Here is a 16,855-nt window from a genome sequence, read left to right as displayed (position 1 = left end):
TCCATCATCCAGCCGACGGCGCCGTCCGCAGGTTGCTGAACGGAACCTTCGAGGCCGGCGAAGGCGGCGTTGAGACGGGCGACGAGGGGCGCCGGCGCTGGCGCCGCGGCTTCAAGGCCTGAGATGCCGCCGACGGCAGCGAAGAGTATGGCGAGAAGGACTGCGAGCTTCGCTACGGGTGCCATCTTGTCGAAGTACGTACGAGACATGGGTAGACGGGAGTTTGAAGCTAGGCCGTGTAGATGCTGCTTGCAGATGGCAGTGTTGTGCTTATATATTGGTAGGGTGATCTGATCTGCGCGGGAAGCTGAAGCGGAGCAGACGTACGTTTCCGGAAGGCGGGGAGAATGGAAGACCCGCGGACAGACTTTGCATTCACCGCCGGTAGTGGTGGCCTGGTAGGGGTGCGCGTAATAATGGGAGGCAAGAGGACTGCTGGTAGCGAAGGGAATGCTGACTCTGCTAAATACTCTGTTTTCCCTCAAAAAAATACTCTGTTTTCTACCATGAATCAGCGCAGTGTGCAAACATGAGCGCTTATAACAAACACACGACTATAGTCGTCGATCAAAAGGTAGATGAACATGTCGGTAAAAGTTGCAGCCTCGTTTTGCAATTGCAACTCAACTCGTAACTCAAATATACAAATCACATATAATTACTTTTATAAAGAGCATATGTTAATATCACAAAGATATCGATTACACTCAGGTTTCGCACCAACGCATTGCCCTAGCAGCATTACGAATGCACACATCCGAATTTATTTTAAAATAAAAACAAAAAGTAGCACCGCCATCAGAAGTTCAGCAAGAAAATTGATCAAGAAATCGTGAATCGCTAACCTATCGGTCAGCCTCAAAATGGAGATTAATCGCTTATCGAACGATTAATCGATTTTATCGGTCGACCATTTATCGGCTTAATTTTTTGTAAATTCTAATTTTCGACTCTAAATTAGTTAACAGTATAACTTGCCTACCTAGGAGCTTTCAAGCGCTTTAGAGTTCTCGACCGTTGGATAGAGTGTACGGACGGACCAGATCATTCATCCATCCCGTAGCGTCAACTGGGCCTCGTCTGCTACGTCGTGTCGCCAGAGCTGGCTGGGCCAACATGAAAAGGGCCGCTACTCCACAAATTATTGTTGGTGCCTTCTCATGAACTGGGCCGCAATGGGCTGCGTGGCTACGAAGGACAGAGAAACGACGGGGTTCGTCTGTTTTGGAAAGCCGAGTGGCGGCGTGTGAAGGAAAGGTGCAGCGTTAATGCCGCAGAAGCTGACCGACCCTTCCGTTTGATCTCCCACCGGCAGTAATGGACGGCGGTTTCCAGCTTTCCCCCTCCTCTTCCTTAACTTATTTACTCATTTATGCTCTAGATTGGCAGCTAGATCAGACCGGGGGAAAGGTGCAGGTCTAGAGCAGGGGCTACAGGAGAATAGGAGATATGATGTGGGAGAACATGAGCAGATCGATTCATGGAGAGGGTAATGGCGACGGGGAGTACATGGATCTGGATTAGAGGCTCTGGGTGGCGCTCAAGGGCTCTGGACCATGGCCAATGGAGATCCTCGGCCAGTTGGAGGAGGAGCATGAGGATGAGTTCTCCCAGATCGACCTCCTCGATAGGCAGGGGGATCCCATAGCCAGGTACGTGCAGAACGACTTGCTTTTTCCAACAAAACAAAATTTGATCCGCCATTGCAGGCTCTTGCAGACTGGTTTGCAGCTGATTAATCAGTTTTTGTGGTTCGTGTCTGCTGCTATTCAGGTCAACAATCCGAAGAAGTAGAACATGCAGTTGCACGAACACAAAGGCTACCTTCTCACCAGCCAAGGAAGGTGGAGTCAATTTTTCTTTCCATTGCTCTGTATTTGTAGTTGATGTACACTTTGGTACACTCTGTTTTGTGTTTAGCTGTTCATGAGTTGTAATGGTGCTAAGCATTCATGTAGTGTAACTACTATGTTTATATTCGAGTTGTCCGTCCTGCACTCTTATGTTTTCATGTTTTATTTTCCAAGATAATTGTTGGTTCTACCATCTTACTTGAATTTGGATGAAACAACATTCATAGGCTGTAGATTTTTCATGTACAGTGATAGTTAGAAATGTTAATTTCTTTTTCCAGTTGTGTTGCTCTTTGATTATTTTGCCACTTCGACATTGTAGATTTATCTTAAACTATAAATCTTTTTGGTATACCTAGAGTCACAACAGTACAGGTTATGAGTTTGTTTCGTGTTTCTGCTCATATGATTAACTTCTGCTATAGTATTAGTTACTAGCATGGAAAGGCGCGGCGGCACGCCGCGCCGACCTATGTATTGTGATGGTAATAATAATTTTAAGACCAAACTTGAATTGATAAATATCTTCTTGTTTAAATAGTGCATTTTAAGATGGTTGGTAATGAAATCTGATACTATGTCATACACTAAAATTATATGCATAAGTTAACCTTGAGTATCAAGTAATGGGATAGATGGTACACAATGTTCTAACTCCATGCACAAACTCTATTTGAGCCACCCTCGTCTTCTCGGATGATATGTCTTTCGCACGCACTCCATTGTCGAGGAAGATGCGATATCGGCGGTCCTAGCAGGATTGTCTTTCCGGGCGAGAACCTTGTCAATGAGTGAACTGTTGGCGGCACAGACTTGACGACGATTCTCTTCTCGAGCTTGATCCAGGCGACTATCGAGTGAGAAGTGGGTCGAGAAGTGATATGCCGTTGGTGTGCAATGTACTCTGTCTGAAGAAAAGGCACATCGTCTAGATATTTAGCAAGCACGAAGAGCTTCTACATAACCTGCAAACTGTGGGTCTGTTTGGATTTGAGCAAAAGCTGGCCTTGCCTAAAAAAAAGAATGGCAAACCGATGAAATCTGGTTGTAGTTTGGTCAAACGCAAAAGTTTCTGCTGCCCCCAGCCCCCTTCAGTTGAAGTGTACTTTTTGGCCAATTCGAGAGCGGCCAGTTGGTAGGGCTGGTAACTCTGAAGATGTACAGAACCGAACTTCAGGTTCCATGTTTTTAAAAGGAAATAATATGCACATGAATTACCTAATGTGATCAACAGTAAATATAATTGTGCACTATGCAGTCACAAAAAACTTAGAACTATTGATCCAACCTCCGTTAGTTTTTAAACTGCAGAAATGCTCGAGATCAAATAAGATCAATGTGAAAAATGAGTGGTGATGAAATGAACTTAAAGTATCTCTATGTCCGTGCACACAATGTATTAGTCAGAAAACAATAAGTAGAAACACTAAGTAAGCTGATGGTATGCACTCTATTTTTCAATCACATATAACATTTTAAGTGTGATAAGTCAGAAGTAATCGGATAGGGTGTTTCTGCACCTAGGTGCATATGCACCCTTTATTTGTGTTTTTGCACCTAGGTGCATATGCACCCTTTATTTGAAATGTATTTTAATCATATTTAAAAATATGAATAAAAATGTCTCGTGTATACTTTGACATGTTACATGCTCATAAAGTTGTTTCAGCAAAAACCGACATGTTTTGTGCTTTGTGTAGAAAAAATTTCCTAATTTTTTAACTTTTTGAAATATATTTTATACATACCAGGTGCATATGCACCAAGGATCAGTTTTGAGTTTTGCTTGAAACAGAACATATTTGAGTGAATATAGAGTAACATTTTTTAGACATAAGCACAAATAAGAATTGCTTCTTCCTTAGAACATGCTCTTTTTCGTCCAATCATGTAAATAATTTTAAAATCAGACATATTAACAATTGGATAATAGAATTTTACCAACTGCCCATTCAGAGAGGAGCAGCTTACAAATATTCATTACCAACCGTTTTAAAACGCACTGTTATGATGGCTTGCACGCTCTTAGCACTATTATGAGCAGGTTACATGGTGTTACAAACTTGGTTGTTACAATGGCTTGCACGCTCTTAGTAATATGATTGGAAGCTGCTTGAATTGATGCGGCATGAACGGGGTATGGCAGCCAGATTGCCCAAGCGCCAGCAAGGATTCATTTCCCCTTGTACAATTCACTGTCCACATGTGGCCTCCTCCACCTGCAGAATAGAACATACTACTTTAAACAGAACATTATGAATTGGAAGTGTTAACTTCTTATTTGTAGCAGTTAGAGGTCTCTACTCGCCCTGCTTTAAAAAGAGCTTGTAAATGCAATACAGTCAAAGCATTGGTGTATGATAGAGCAAGGAAATAGGTGGCAAGCACTGTCTTTCTCATGGTCAGCCAACTAAATAGATCCTTTTTTATCCTTATCTGTAAGCAATACTAATCATTTAGAAACACCAGTGTTCGTCACTTATCTTTAGGTCATCTAACAGGCATAGTCATCAAAAGAAAGAAAGTTTTTTTGATGGTGCAGCAGGCGTTCTGCTTATGCATTATAGAAGAGGGAATACAACTTTTATTAGAGAGAGATGGCTATGGTCTTAAGTACGTCAACATGCATAATCTATGGACTTAATTATGTGAAGAAAATAAAGATTGTTGTAACGGTAAGCTAAAAAAGGGCAATGTGTGGTGCTTGTTTTACTCGTGAGGAATTTCCTGTCGCGTAAAGCAGTTCTTCATAGCAATATATAAACCTCAAGAATGGATTTTATCACACAATGTAGTACTGATCATGGCCGACAAAACGATGTTGGGCCGAGCTAATATTTAATACAGCATAAATGTAAAGAAATATATGAGAAAGGTACCTGATTCCAATGGTGATCTTTTGGAAGGCGCGAGTCAGTTGACCTGATCATGACAACAGGCTTCTGAGACCAAATCAAGGCTTGGAGATTGAGCTGCTGCCTTCATCCTTCTACCTGGTTGCATACAATAGTTTGAGACCAGTTTTCTGAAAATAACGAAAATAATGCCAGATTCGCGTCCCCTGAATACGAATATGAAAAACGTGTGAAGGGTAACACATCAATATGTATGGGTAATCAGCTAAACAATGGTATTTGCTCAATATGTATGCATCCCTTGTTCTCCTTACCATTGCATTGTTAGATGATTTATAATTTTGGAGCAACATCAAGCAGCCTTTTGAATGAAGTGTTAGATATGCTCATATACACGTGCACATGTGTACCCTAATAGCGATCTCACTTTGCAGTAGTAAATCTACAGAATGGTAATCAAATTTTCCACTGAAATTGTGCAAGTAATGGGTAAGGTCGAACCATCATTCACCTGCAACTGATTCGCAATATTTCTACACGGCAACATTCTGTCATTTGCAGGAAACCATCAGATGCAATGAGGTCTTTCTCCCCTAGATGTTACTTTGGTGTGTCTCTCTGTACCTCTCACGCACGATCGCTAGTCCATCGCTTCGTGATGAGGCGTACACAAAGAAATGAACGTTGACAATGTGATTTCAGTCCAGATATTGATTTGGAATGCTTCATATCTATGCCAAGGAAAAGATGTACACAATAATAGTTGCAGGCTATGCTGCAAACTTCGGCCAGTAATGGGAAAAACGAAGTGTACATGATATCTAAAAATTTACGCATGGTAATGTTCTGTTGCGCAGTACAAAATGATAAACAAAAACAGTACACATTCTCTGTTTCAGGGATAATCCACGGGATTAAGTAGCCCCCTAAGAAATCATTAAGTTAAATATCATGCTGGGTACTAAGTATCTATTTATAGCAGCTGCCACACTTTCTTCAAGGAAAAATCAACCATATTTGCTACTGGCTTCCTTAATATTGCCAAAATAACATTTGTTATGGGGAGAAATTATTCAAATAAGCATTACCATTGTTTGCGTCTTGTAGAAGGTTGATACTTCGTCAGAATATGATGGTGTTGTAAAACAAACCAGGTGTATCATTTAATTACTGAAGTCAATGATTTGGACACACATCTCATATATGTACCCTTCTAGAGCCGCTTGAATGATTAGCGAATGAAAATATTTAGGGAGAAGCCGTACGTAGAAACAAATAACACGAAATAGCACACGGTGTGAACAGACCAAATTAAACAGATCTCAACTCTGGAGATAAATGATTGACGTGAATCTGAAGTACACAACTTAGTAGCTAACTTTGTGGTTAGAGTTGGAGTTCGAAGATTTCTATGTATCAAAATTGGCACACAACTGACAGCCTTGGATACAACCTCAGCCGCCTATGGTACACATTCCACCAACTGTTCAGGTTCAGCATAGTACTGAGAAAGATTAGAATGAATCACAACAACGTATAGCAGGCATCTAATAAGCACTCGCAATTTTTCAAAATATAATGTTTATGTCAAGTACAGAAACTACCTGCATGGAATTTACAGAGAACCATCTTGCTCTGGTGATCATCTAGCAAGTGTAAGGTATGGGACCATTGCAGCTCAACTCCACCTCTTCGCGTTTTCGCTGATTTCTGTTCTTGCTTACTCTGTTGGGAGGTCCTGCACCTTCTGTTTCTTCCTTGCAATTTCTCCACCTGCATTCAGGCCCAGAAAAAGAATATTTAGGTGTGCAAAAATAAATAAAACCTGTTATACTTTACAGTATGATTACAATATGCTAGCATGTGTAAATCAAGTTACAGATTGCAACAAAATCAGCTCAAAAGGTGTGTGTTTTGGTCTGCACCCCCAGGTCTTAGCAGACAGAGTTGACATATAGTACATAAATTCAGGAAAGTCACAAAGATGTATTAGAGAAAATAACTATATAATATGCATCAATGTTAATCCCTTTTTTAGGCAGTGGAATTTCCCTGTTACAACCACTTTTAAATATTTAAACCTATTGCAGTTTTGTATTCAATAACCCCTAGAAAAGAAGGGACCATAATCAAGGCTGCCTTTCTAAAAACTAAAACATATATGTCGAAAACAATGACACTTTAAACCAATAACAAAAGTAACCTACAACACATTTTTTATCTGTAAATAACTGGGAGTGTTTTGTGTACAAAGCTACCATAGGAGATTTCCCTACATCTACAACTAATAACCGACCTATCTCCAATCTTACAAACATACACAACCTACTAACAAATTTACCACCAGTAGAATGATGTGATATGTATTAGTGATTCAAAAAGACAGAAAGCCATGTAAGCATAAGCGTACTACACAATTCAGAACCTACATGCTTATGTACTGTAGATCAAAAACATCATTTCTGACAATAAAATAGTAGGGAATCAGCAACAGTACAATCGAAGACATCAATAATTGGTCACTTCTCCAACCAAATTTGGTGCCTCGGCAGAATCAGATGGAGCTCGAAGAGAACTGGGACCAGCAGAACAGGATGGCAATGACCACCACCAGCCTGAGAACCAGGCATACACGCAGACATTGCAACCGCAGATGAAACAGAAAACAAAGGCACAACAGCCAATCGCGGTTTTCCCCATCCTCGCCCACGACCAGGAGGTTGGGCTCGCCTTGGCCGTGTACCATCAGCAGGATCACCATTTTGAGAAGTCAGGCAAAACACGACCCGCAGAATTCGCTGCTGATCTCGGGCGAAGTCGATATCAGGACCGCTACCGAGCACCAGTGATTCGCGCCTCCCGTTGACCGCAAAGTGGCCCCAGTCATGTATTGATCCCGTATCTGTCGTATAGTGTACATTATGCGGTACTGTATTGGAGTGAAAATATTCTCCCTGGTGGGCCCGTCCTCCATGTACGCATCGTCCCCCTCCCCCACCCCACGCCCCTCCGAGGTCACTCCTGTCTCCCCTTTCTTCTCCACAGGCCGCGCCGCCGCCATTACCCCAAAGCTCCGGCAGTGAGAAGCGCACGCGCGTGGCAGGGAGTTTCATCTAGTGCTACCTCTGAGCACCGTCCATCCTCACCAACGCCACCAACGCCACGGAGTTCCTCAGCAGCCTGCTCCCGCTCCTCGCCGAGCTGCCCTCCGCCGCCGCGCCGACGGGCTTCGCGTCCCTGAGCTCCACCGGCCGAGCGTTTGTTCGGGGCCTCTGCTTCAGCGACACCACGGTGCAGTCGTCCGACTGCCTCAGCTGCCAGTCCGTCGCGGCCAGGAACCTCACCATCGGCCGCCGCCATTACCGGAAGCATCTCCTCTGTGCAGTTATACAGATCCCGGTTTATTCGCGAGATCTTGAAGTGTATACTGGAAAAACCTCGCTATGTCACCGTGGACCGTGTTCAAAGGAGAAGAAGCCAATCCAGATTCGTATCTACAAAGTGATGATCCCGCCGGAGATTCTGAGTTTGGAAACGAGGTAATCTTCCTCAGCTGATCCACTGTTTTCAGCCCGTTGCTCAACACATTCTCGTCAGTTTAATTTCTTGTTATCGATTCCGTTTCCCCACCAGAGCTACGCCGACCACGACGCCTTCCTGGACCTGCATCGAGAGATCCTTGATCCGTGCTTCGCTGGGACGGATCTCAAAACGCATCAAAGGTGCCGTCATGGTGAGGCCCCTCAGAGGAAGGTAGCATTCAACATGGCTGCTACAGGGAGAAGATTTCTTGGGTGCCTTCGGCAGGTTAGCAAAAATTTGTCTTCACCCCGTAAGTAGATGGATGATTAGTTAACGGTAATGACGTGCAGGTGTTCATCATGCCTAGATCATCTGGTGAAATCGTGGTGCTGTTTTGAAATAGCTAACTTAAACTTGAGTTTCTCTTCATGGAGGTTGGACGCTTTTATATTAACTGATCAGACTATGCCACAAAAAAGGCTGTTAACAGAATATGGAGAATTTTTGTTCGGTGTCAACATGGACCAGTGAACAAATGGTAGATTGATTGCTTGCTTGACATTACTACATATCTACAAGCACGTGATAGCTTGCATTAGATTTTTTGTCTGCTTGATATTACTACATAATTACAAACCGCTCCCCCAGATTTTATCCATCTAATATATTTTTCCTTTTTTATGGCAAAAACCAAGCAGGCATCTGTATCGCAATGTCCCTGTGGAGCCAATCTCGAATGTGGCAAGTGGTGAAGATTCTTGGATTCTGAGCTTGTTTCCGAGGTTTCTTCCTATTCCCGTCCCAACATCTTCGTTTCTATATTTGTCTTCTTGTTGTTTCCGTTATATAATGGAGTTTATGGTTTGAATCTATCATTGGATTGTTTTATTTCCCCACCAGTGCTACGAATCCGTCCTCTAGTGTTCAGAAATGCAGTTGGAATTGACGTTTATGAAAATTACTGATAAGTATGAGGAGAAAGTAATTCATCAGGAGTAGAACAAATCGTTACAGTGAAAAAGTAATTCACTAGTAATCGAATAAACCGATAAGTAGATTAATTACGTCGTTAGAATTAGAATAACCAACTAGAGACGAAAATAACGCCGACAAACAAAACTTTGTGGAATAAAGATTAGGTGCAGCAGTGCTATATACTACTAGCAGAGTTCATTACGTACCCCATTATAGCATGCAGCTAGGCGATTTCATCAAACATTTCTTCCGGTTAATGTAATTTATTTGCTCATGTTGCTATCACCAGCAAGACTTCCTTTCAGAGGTCAATGCATATCTTTCATTGATTACTTGGAATTTATTCACTAGTGTTATTCCTGTGTTTTATATTTGTAAGAGATAGCATATATTGCTGCTATTCCGAAATATTAGCCTTTCGAAAAAAGGCTTATGTTTTTGAAGGGAGTATAGTAACAGTTATACTGATTCGACATATATATCCTGATTCTAGAACGTTTGATACATGGTGCCTGGCATAAATCATTTGGTGAATCTCTGCTTTGTTATCTCAATAATCATGAATTCTATACTAGTAGCCTAGTGATTTGTTGGAACAAAGAGGGAGCATGTAAATTATATTTTTCTGACCTTTTCTATTTTCTGCAATTTGTCTTTGTATACATGCATGCATCTAGTGAGATATCAACCTTTTGTCAGGTACTACCTCCGTGAACTAATATCTAAGATTGCACCCCTATGATGAACCTTAGAAAATTGTACATGCTGAGAATTAGTCCGACGTGTATGTGCTTCATTATAGATGCTACTCCCTCCGTTCCTTTTTAATTGACTCAAATTTAGTACAAACTTGTACTAAATCCGAGTCAATTAAAAAAGAACGGAGGGAGTACTTGGTATTTTCAGTTAGTTTCCCGATCAAATGAACTAACTAATAATATGTAGTGCTTCTTTAGTACTCTTAATGCATTTTTAGGCGGGAGTTAACACATAATAGATTGCCAGTATTTTTTTGTCGGATGTCTTTAGCATATCATCATTTCATTATATTCAAAGGCGTTTGTCCTATGTTTATGTACAACTTAAGAATTTGTTAGACGTGTCCATGTATGTAGTTATATATGTTTCCTGATGGCCGCATCAAGTTTTTCAAGCATTGTTAAAGTTAGGACTGTATGGTGAGATACGGAGAACTCTAGGGCCTCTCTGTGTAGGACTTGACGAAAAAGCCTCCGATAGCATTAATACATCTACAGCACTAGCTAAGGGTAGCTTTTTCTCAGGGAGGCATGTTCCGAGGCAAAGGTCACCAGATGGAATCTTTACTTCCCGGGTGCGGGACCAGGGGAGCAAAGAACCGGGTTGCACATTGGGAAGGCATCTTTCTGAGGTAAGGGTCACGAGAAGGAATCTTTGCCTGTTTCCTAAAGTAGTGCCGAACAGACTTTGATATAGAACTTCATAATCGCGTTGGTCAGTACTATACGGATAGACTGCTGGTCCATCCGTATAATCGCGTTGGTCAGTCTCATGGTGATAACAAAAGTTTAATTTGTAAATGGGAATAACACATTGATCAATATTACATAGCTATTTGGATTGAGAAGAACAACCTGCAGATTGCATTTGAACAGACATAGCACGAGCTGAAGACGAGGGAGCTCAAGCTGAAGGAAGTGATCTGGAACAACTCCGTGTAGCTGTTACTCTGTTTGCAATACTCGTGTTCGTTCTTCTAAAAAGCTCATGAGACTGATTGTATTATAGAATTTCGATAAAACATGTATATTTCTTCAGATGTTTCATTGTACCTATTTCAAGGTCAACAAGTTTACCTCTAGCTAACAATAAATTCCCAGCCATGTTTTTGATATGCATTATATTTATATCTCCGAGTCATTCTATCCTGGAAGTTCTGTCTACCTTTTACTTGAATACAAGTAAAAATGTGCTTGCGCAGAATAATTCCAAACCAGTTTTGTCTACAAAATATATATATGTCTTGTTTTTTGATGAAGGACTCATCGAAGAGGAATGTGGTGCTTAAGGCACGTTTGGACCAGCTCATTGCTCAAGCTTAGATAATTAGAGCCCACAGTCACACCGTGTTATCTAAGCCTAGTCAAGACCACAGTTACACGGTGTTATCTAAGCCTAGTCAAGACGCACATGGTGAAAGCACGTAATGTTAGACAAGAGGACGAAACACACAGAATCACATGAAAATTAACCAGCACTACATATAATTACATGAGAAATACTCTATGGATACATTTTTCGAACCTCGTGACGTGACTAGTAATTATGCCATCATCTCTATCTTTTTCTTTAGATTGTGGCATATGCGTGGACATGAAAGTGAAGTTCGTATCCACCTGAAATGTTACAAGCTCCAAATTCTTCAACGAAAATCGGGCCGTGTGGATTTTGATTATTCTATAATGTTGAGGTTTTGTAATGTAAGTTGTATCGGTATCCTATGCAGCGGGTGTAGGGAAAGCTCATGGAAATCCGGGGCATGAAAATGCAGCTCGATCCTGAACGTGCATCGGCAAGATCCAACGGCTGCGGACCCGGGGGATCGGGGATTTGATCCCCCGGGGACGCTCAACGCTGCCCGGTACCAAATGTAGTACAAAGCCGTACACATCAGTACCACTAGCGATGCTTTAAGATTGTGCGGGACACTACCATATATGTAAAAAGAACGTGAAAAAGGGAACATTCGACAACGACAACTTCGCAAATGTAAAAATTCCTCAGTTATTGATGGAAAGAAAAAGCGGGATCTCGGATTCACCTTTAGATATATTACAGAACGGGGAAGAAAATCATCAAAATAACATATATATTCTTAACCCCATTATATAATGGATGAACTTGGTCCTCCACGATATATCAACATTTATGAGCCTGTGTGTTGAGAACATGGGAACATAATCTTCTTTATTTATTTATGAGAGACAGCGGCGGTCCATTTAACAAATCATCCCACAAACAAAAAGATATACCCTTCACGCAGGAAGGGCTGTTGTGAGGGGCAGGCACTCTGGCAAAAAAAAAAAAATCTCGCGAGTTTATCCAGTGCTTGTCGTAAGGATATGAGGTACTTGGCAACTACCTCATGTGGTACGTGACGACGTCCATTGAAGTACTAGTAAACACTCTGACAAACATATCTTGCGAGCGTTATCCGGTGCCTGTCTAAAGGATATAAGGTACTTTACAGTTGCATATATGTTGTACATAATCATGTACACTGAAGTACTTTCAAACACATGGCCTCTTTTCTCTTAGGTAAACCGAGTAGAAACGTCGTATGTGCTATCTCCATTTTGCTTATGCATTGCCGTCTCCATATGCCTTAGCGGTATCATCATTTTCTCACCTACGACGGTTTTGTCATTTTAGAAGTCCTCGTCGCCGCCTCCCGCGCGCGCTTGGCGGCCTCGAGCTCCGCCGTGGCCGCGTCGGCCGCCGCGAGCACGTCGTCGAGGCGCCGCTTCAGGCCCGACACTGTGCGCTCTGCAATCCGAGGCGGAGGCGCGCTCTGGGCAGGCGAGGGCGCGCGCGAAACCCTAGGTGCTTACGGCGTTGGAGTGGCGGTGCAGAGCGACCGACGCCGACGGCATGAGCAGCTCGCGGTTGATGGTGCTGAGAAGGACCTAGACGCGGGTCCAAGAGGTGGCCGAGGCAGCGTAACCGGGGAGTCAAAGAGTAGATCGGCGTGGAGGTGCGGATGAATGGGCGCCGCGCCGGCGGCCGAATAGTGGGGCTAGGGTTTCGCGGGGTAGTGCGGAGGGGTGTGGTAGCGCATCGCGGCGGCGGGAAACTAGAGCACGAGGCCAGAGCAGAGCGACGCCGGCATGTGGTGGCGCCGGAGACGGCCGGCAGCGACCGGAGAGGCAGGTGGTGGCATCACGAGCGTGAGAGGGGGTCGAAGGGGAGGCCGTGTGCGTGAGAGCTGAGAGGTGGACGGAAAGAGAGAGAGGGGTCCAGCTGGACCTCATGGCCTGGTCTACCTTTTTGAGTAAGTTAATCTTTTTAAGGGGTTATTTAGAAAAATGGACGAACATTACGGGCATTATTAAGATACGCCGCTGTTAAACGCTTGGCAGTTCTAAAAATGCCTGTAATCATGCAAACTACGCCGGCACTTTCCAAAACTGCCTGCAATCATGCACACAATGCCGGCACTTTTCCATATTGCCAAGAATTGGTACAACAATGGCAGCGGTATTAGCAAAAGTGCCTACAAAAAGCTAGTACCACCGGTGCTACGTTAAAGTGCCGTCCTCAAACTGCCGGCAATTCAGGTATGTGACGTAGTGATAATGGATGAACTTGGTCCTCCACGATATATCAACATTTATGAGTCCGTGTGTTGAGAACATGGGAACATAATCTTCTTTCTTTATTTATGAGAGACAGCGGCGGTCCATTTAACAAATCATCCCACAAACAAAAAGATACTCTGGCAAAAAAAAAAAATCTCGCGAGTTTACCCGGTGCTTGTCGTAAGGACATGAGGTACTTGGCAATTACCTCATGTGGTACGTAACAACGTCCAATGAAGTACTCGTAAACACTCTGGCAAAAAAAATCTTACGAGCGTTTCCGGTGCCTTTCAAACGGATATAAGGTACTTTGGAATTGCACCAATGTGGTACGTAATACACTGAAGTACTCTCGAACACGTGGCCTCATCTCTCTTAGGTAAACCGAGTAGAAACGTCGAATGGGCGACAGAAATCATAGTTATTCTTGCGTCCGAATGACGTTTAGTGTATTGGGGGCTCACGACGAGCTATCTCGATTTGGCTTATGCATTGCCGGCTCCATATGCCTTACGCGGTATCATCGTTTTCTCACCTATGACGGTTTTGTCATTGTAGAAGTCCTCGTCGCCCCGTGCGTGCGGCCGCATTCGACACCTACACCGCCACGTACCATTATGGGGAAACAGACGCTCCTTTATAGTCTATTTAAGAGGTACACATCAGTACCACTATCAATGCTTTAAGATTGTGCGGGCCAACACCATAAATGTAAAAAAATCGTGAAAAAGGGAACATTCGAACACGACAACTTTTCGCGAATGTAAAAATTGCGAAGTTATTGATGAGATGAAAACACGGGATCTCGAATTCACCTTTAGATATATCACAGAACAGGGAAGAAAACATCAAATAACATGTATAAATTATTAACCCCATAATGAACGCTAATCTTAGTCCTATGCGATATATCATCATTTATGAGCCTGTGTATTGAGAACATGGGAACATAATCTTCTTACTTTAATTATGAGAGATAGCGGCGGACCATTTAAACAAAACATCCCACAAACAAAAAGATATACCCTACAAGCAGGAAGGGCTGTTGTGAGGGGCAGGCACTCTGGCAAAAGATATCTCGCGAGTTTATCCGGTGCTCGTCGTAAGGACATGAGGTACTTGGCAACTACCTCATGTGGTACGTGACAACGTCCATTGAAGTACTAGTAAACACTCTGGCAGACATATCTTGCGAGCGTTATCCGGTGCCTGTCTAAAGGATATAAGGTACTTTACAATTGCATATGTGGTACATAACGATGTACACTGAAGTACTTTCAAACACATGGCCACTTTTCTCTTAGGTAAATCGAGTAGACACGTCGTATGGGCGACAGATATCATAGTTATTCTTGCGTCCGAATGGTACGTTATCCATTGATCCAAAGAAGCTCCCAATGACGGTGTACACCTGGCTGAGCCCGACATTATTGTCCCTTAGGTTCCTGACAAGGAGTAGAGATTGAAGAAGTCGAAAGCTTCTGGTAAGGAGTCAAACTCCATTCCTGGTTCAGGAGCAACAACCTCATCTGAATTCCTATTTCCAAATTTTCTCATTCTCAATTCCAAAGTGCTCTTCCTCCCATTTTTCGCTGTTCTGAAATCAGGTATCTTCCCGAATCGCGGCCTGTAACACAGAAGTATAGCAAAAATAAGATAGTGGCCGTGTGATGTCTCCAACTGGGACCTGATGCTACCCTGATCCAGTTTGTGCACAGGAGTGTCTAGAACAGCCCATTACAAGAATTGAGATACAGATAACTCCACGTATTTCATACAGTTTCTTGAACACCAGAAACTGGAAAAGTTCGAAAACTGAACCAGCATTCCTTAATAAAATCAGCTTGCAAAAAATGAAGACAGGGGCAACTCACCTCTTCACCCATGAATCAGGTTCTGTCGGCGAATCGGATGATCCAGCTGCAGGGACGTGCGGATGCTCGTCTTCTACCATGACATCATATTGCCTGCTTTGTGGATTCGGGAGCCCATGTTATGCTATAAGCAGCAAAGCCTTATTCCTGAAAACTAAAACTAAACGGGCTATGCAAAGCTGCGACACATATAGGACCGTAATGGACGATACTCCTAAAACATAAAAAAAAACACACACCTCTTATTCGTGTAATGTGTAGACTCGGGAGATTCTGATGCAGAAACATGGGAATACTCTGGCGTCAGTTGTTCCTCTTCGATAACGTGTGAACTGCAAGCAAAAGATCAAATTATTCACTCCTGACAAAAACGATACTCATATAGCATATGATAAAAGTGTCCATCATTCCATCTCCTAAAACCATAGAACAAACTAAAAATGCACTTCCAGTACGCCTATACATGAGCATGACAACGAAGAATTCATGTGTGGTACTTTAAAAAACATGACCATAATTCTTCTTACTATGTTCACAGTTGGCTACCTCGCTATGTTTCACAAGACCGATGTAGGCTGAAATTAAATGAAAGGATACTGGAGTAATCTCTGTACTAGACAGTACACGAAACTCCCATTATTACACCAAAGAGTATATCTTGTTTTGATGAATTACAACGAAGCAAAAACATCAAAAATCATGCTCCCCTCACGACAGTTGCAAACATGAGTACTAATGCAAAGTCCAAAATGCTCCAGTGCACCTTGTTTCCAGATAACTGGACGGATTTCAGCACCGAGATCTCCGTGAAATCCGCCGCTGAATCCAGATCTCCCATACTCGGCGCTCCAGCTAGGGCTGCTGCACTCGTCTTCCGTCCGGATTGCGTCCTCCCGATCTAGCCCCGGCCAATCTAGGCCTGGAACTCCCATGCTGGATCCCGACGAGATGAACTGAGTCAGACAGTCTCCGGCGAGAAGAGCGAAATCGAATGAGGAAACAGTTCTCAGAGATCTGACCTTAGGAGGAGCTGAGTGAACCCTTGGGGGCTGCCATGGACCTCCATCGCCGCCTCCCGTCGGGATCTAGGCGGAGTCGGCGGCCGTCCGCGTGTGTGCTGCAGCGTGGAGAGGGAGTGGATTTCGAGTTCGAACTCACCGATCCCACGTTCTGTACGATACCACGCGTCGTCTGCGGGCCCCTACCGTGTATCGTACGTGGGTCCCTCCAACGTATCGTACTGCCGTAAACTCGTATTGGAGAAAAATGGCCGGTCAAACCTTGCAGCTGGTGGGCCCGGTGCGCGAATCTTACAGCGACGAGGACGGCGGTTGATACCAACAACGCCCCAGATCAGCTGCGACAACGCATTTTCGGGCAAAACAATGACATCTTGAAGCCCACGAGGCTGCCATGGAACCGGAGAAGATGCAGAACAA

At 43.4% G+C, this 16,855-nt stretch overlaps 3 long non-coding RNA genes across 6 annotated transcripts; 1 reads left to right on the top strand and 2 right to left on the bottom strand.

Annotated features, from left to right (window-relative positions):
• Positions 1 to 3,755: 3,755 nt before the first annotated feature.
• Positions 3,756 to 7,483, bottom strand: LOC124702634. Of its 3 annotated transcripts, none has more exons than XR_007002562.1 (4): positions 6,313 to 7,483; positions 5,220 to 5,439; positions 4,733 to 4,878; positions 3,756 to 4,072 (listed from the first exon to the last, which is right to left on the bottom strand). It is a non-coding gene; the product is annotated as an uncharacterized LOC124702634 (long non-coding RNA). The 3 variants fall into 3 exon arrangements; XR_007002563.1 differs by having other exon boundaries at positions 5,220 to 6,481; positions 7,206 to 7,483; XR_007002561.1 differs by having other exon boundaries at positions 5,220 to 7,483.
• Positions 7,484 to 7,926: 443 nt separating this feature from the next.
• LOC124702635 lies at positions 7,927 to 10,535 on the top strand. Its single transcript, XR_007002564.1, has 4 exons — positions 7,927 to 8,247; positions 8,342 to 8,515; positions 8,929 to 9,012; positions 10,489 to 10,535. It is a non-coding gene; the product is annotated as an uncharacterized LOC124702635 (long non-coding RNA).
• Positions 10,536 to 14,606: 4,071 nt separating this feature from the next.
• On the bottom strand, positions 14,607 to 16,541 carry LOC124702633. Of its 2 annotated transcripts, none has more exons than XR_007002559.1 (5): positions 16,436 to 16,541; positions 16,180 to 16,349; positions 15,656 to 15,748; positions 15,417 to 15,509; positions 14,607 to 15,169 (listed from the first exon to the last, which is right to left on the bottom strand). It is a non-coding gene; the product is annotated as an uncharacterized LOC124702633 (long non-coding RNA). The 2 variants fall into 2 exon arrangements; XR_007002560.1 differs by having other exon boundaries at positions 16,213 to 16,349.
• Between the last annotated feature and the right edge of the window lie 314 nt (positions 16,542 to 16,855).

The sequence above is a fragment of the Lolium rigidum genome, chromosome 3 (genome assembly GCF_022539505.1).
Source record: "Lolium rigidum isolate FL_2022 chromosome 3, APGP_CSIRO_Lrig_0.1, whole genome shotgun sequence".
NCBI classification, from domain to species: Eukaryota; Viridiplantae; Streptophyta; class Magnoliopsida; order Poales; family Poaceae; genus Lolium; species Lolium rigidum.
This window is presented reverse-complemented; position numbering and strand designations above follow the sequence as displayed.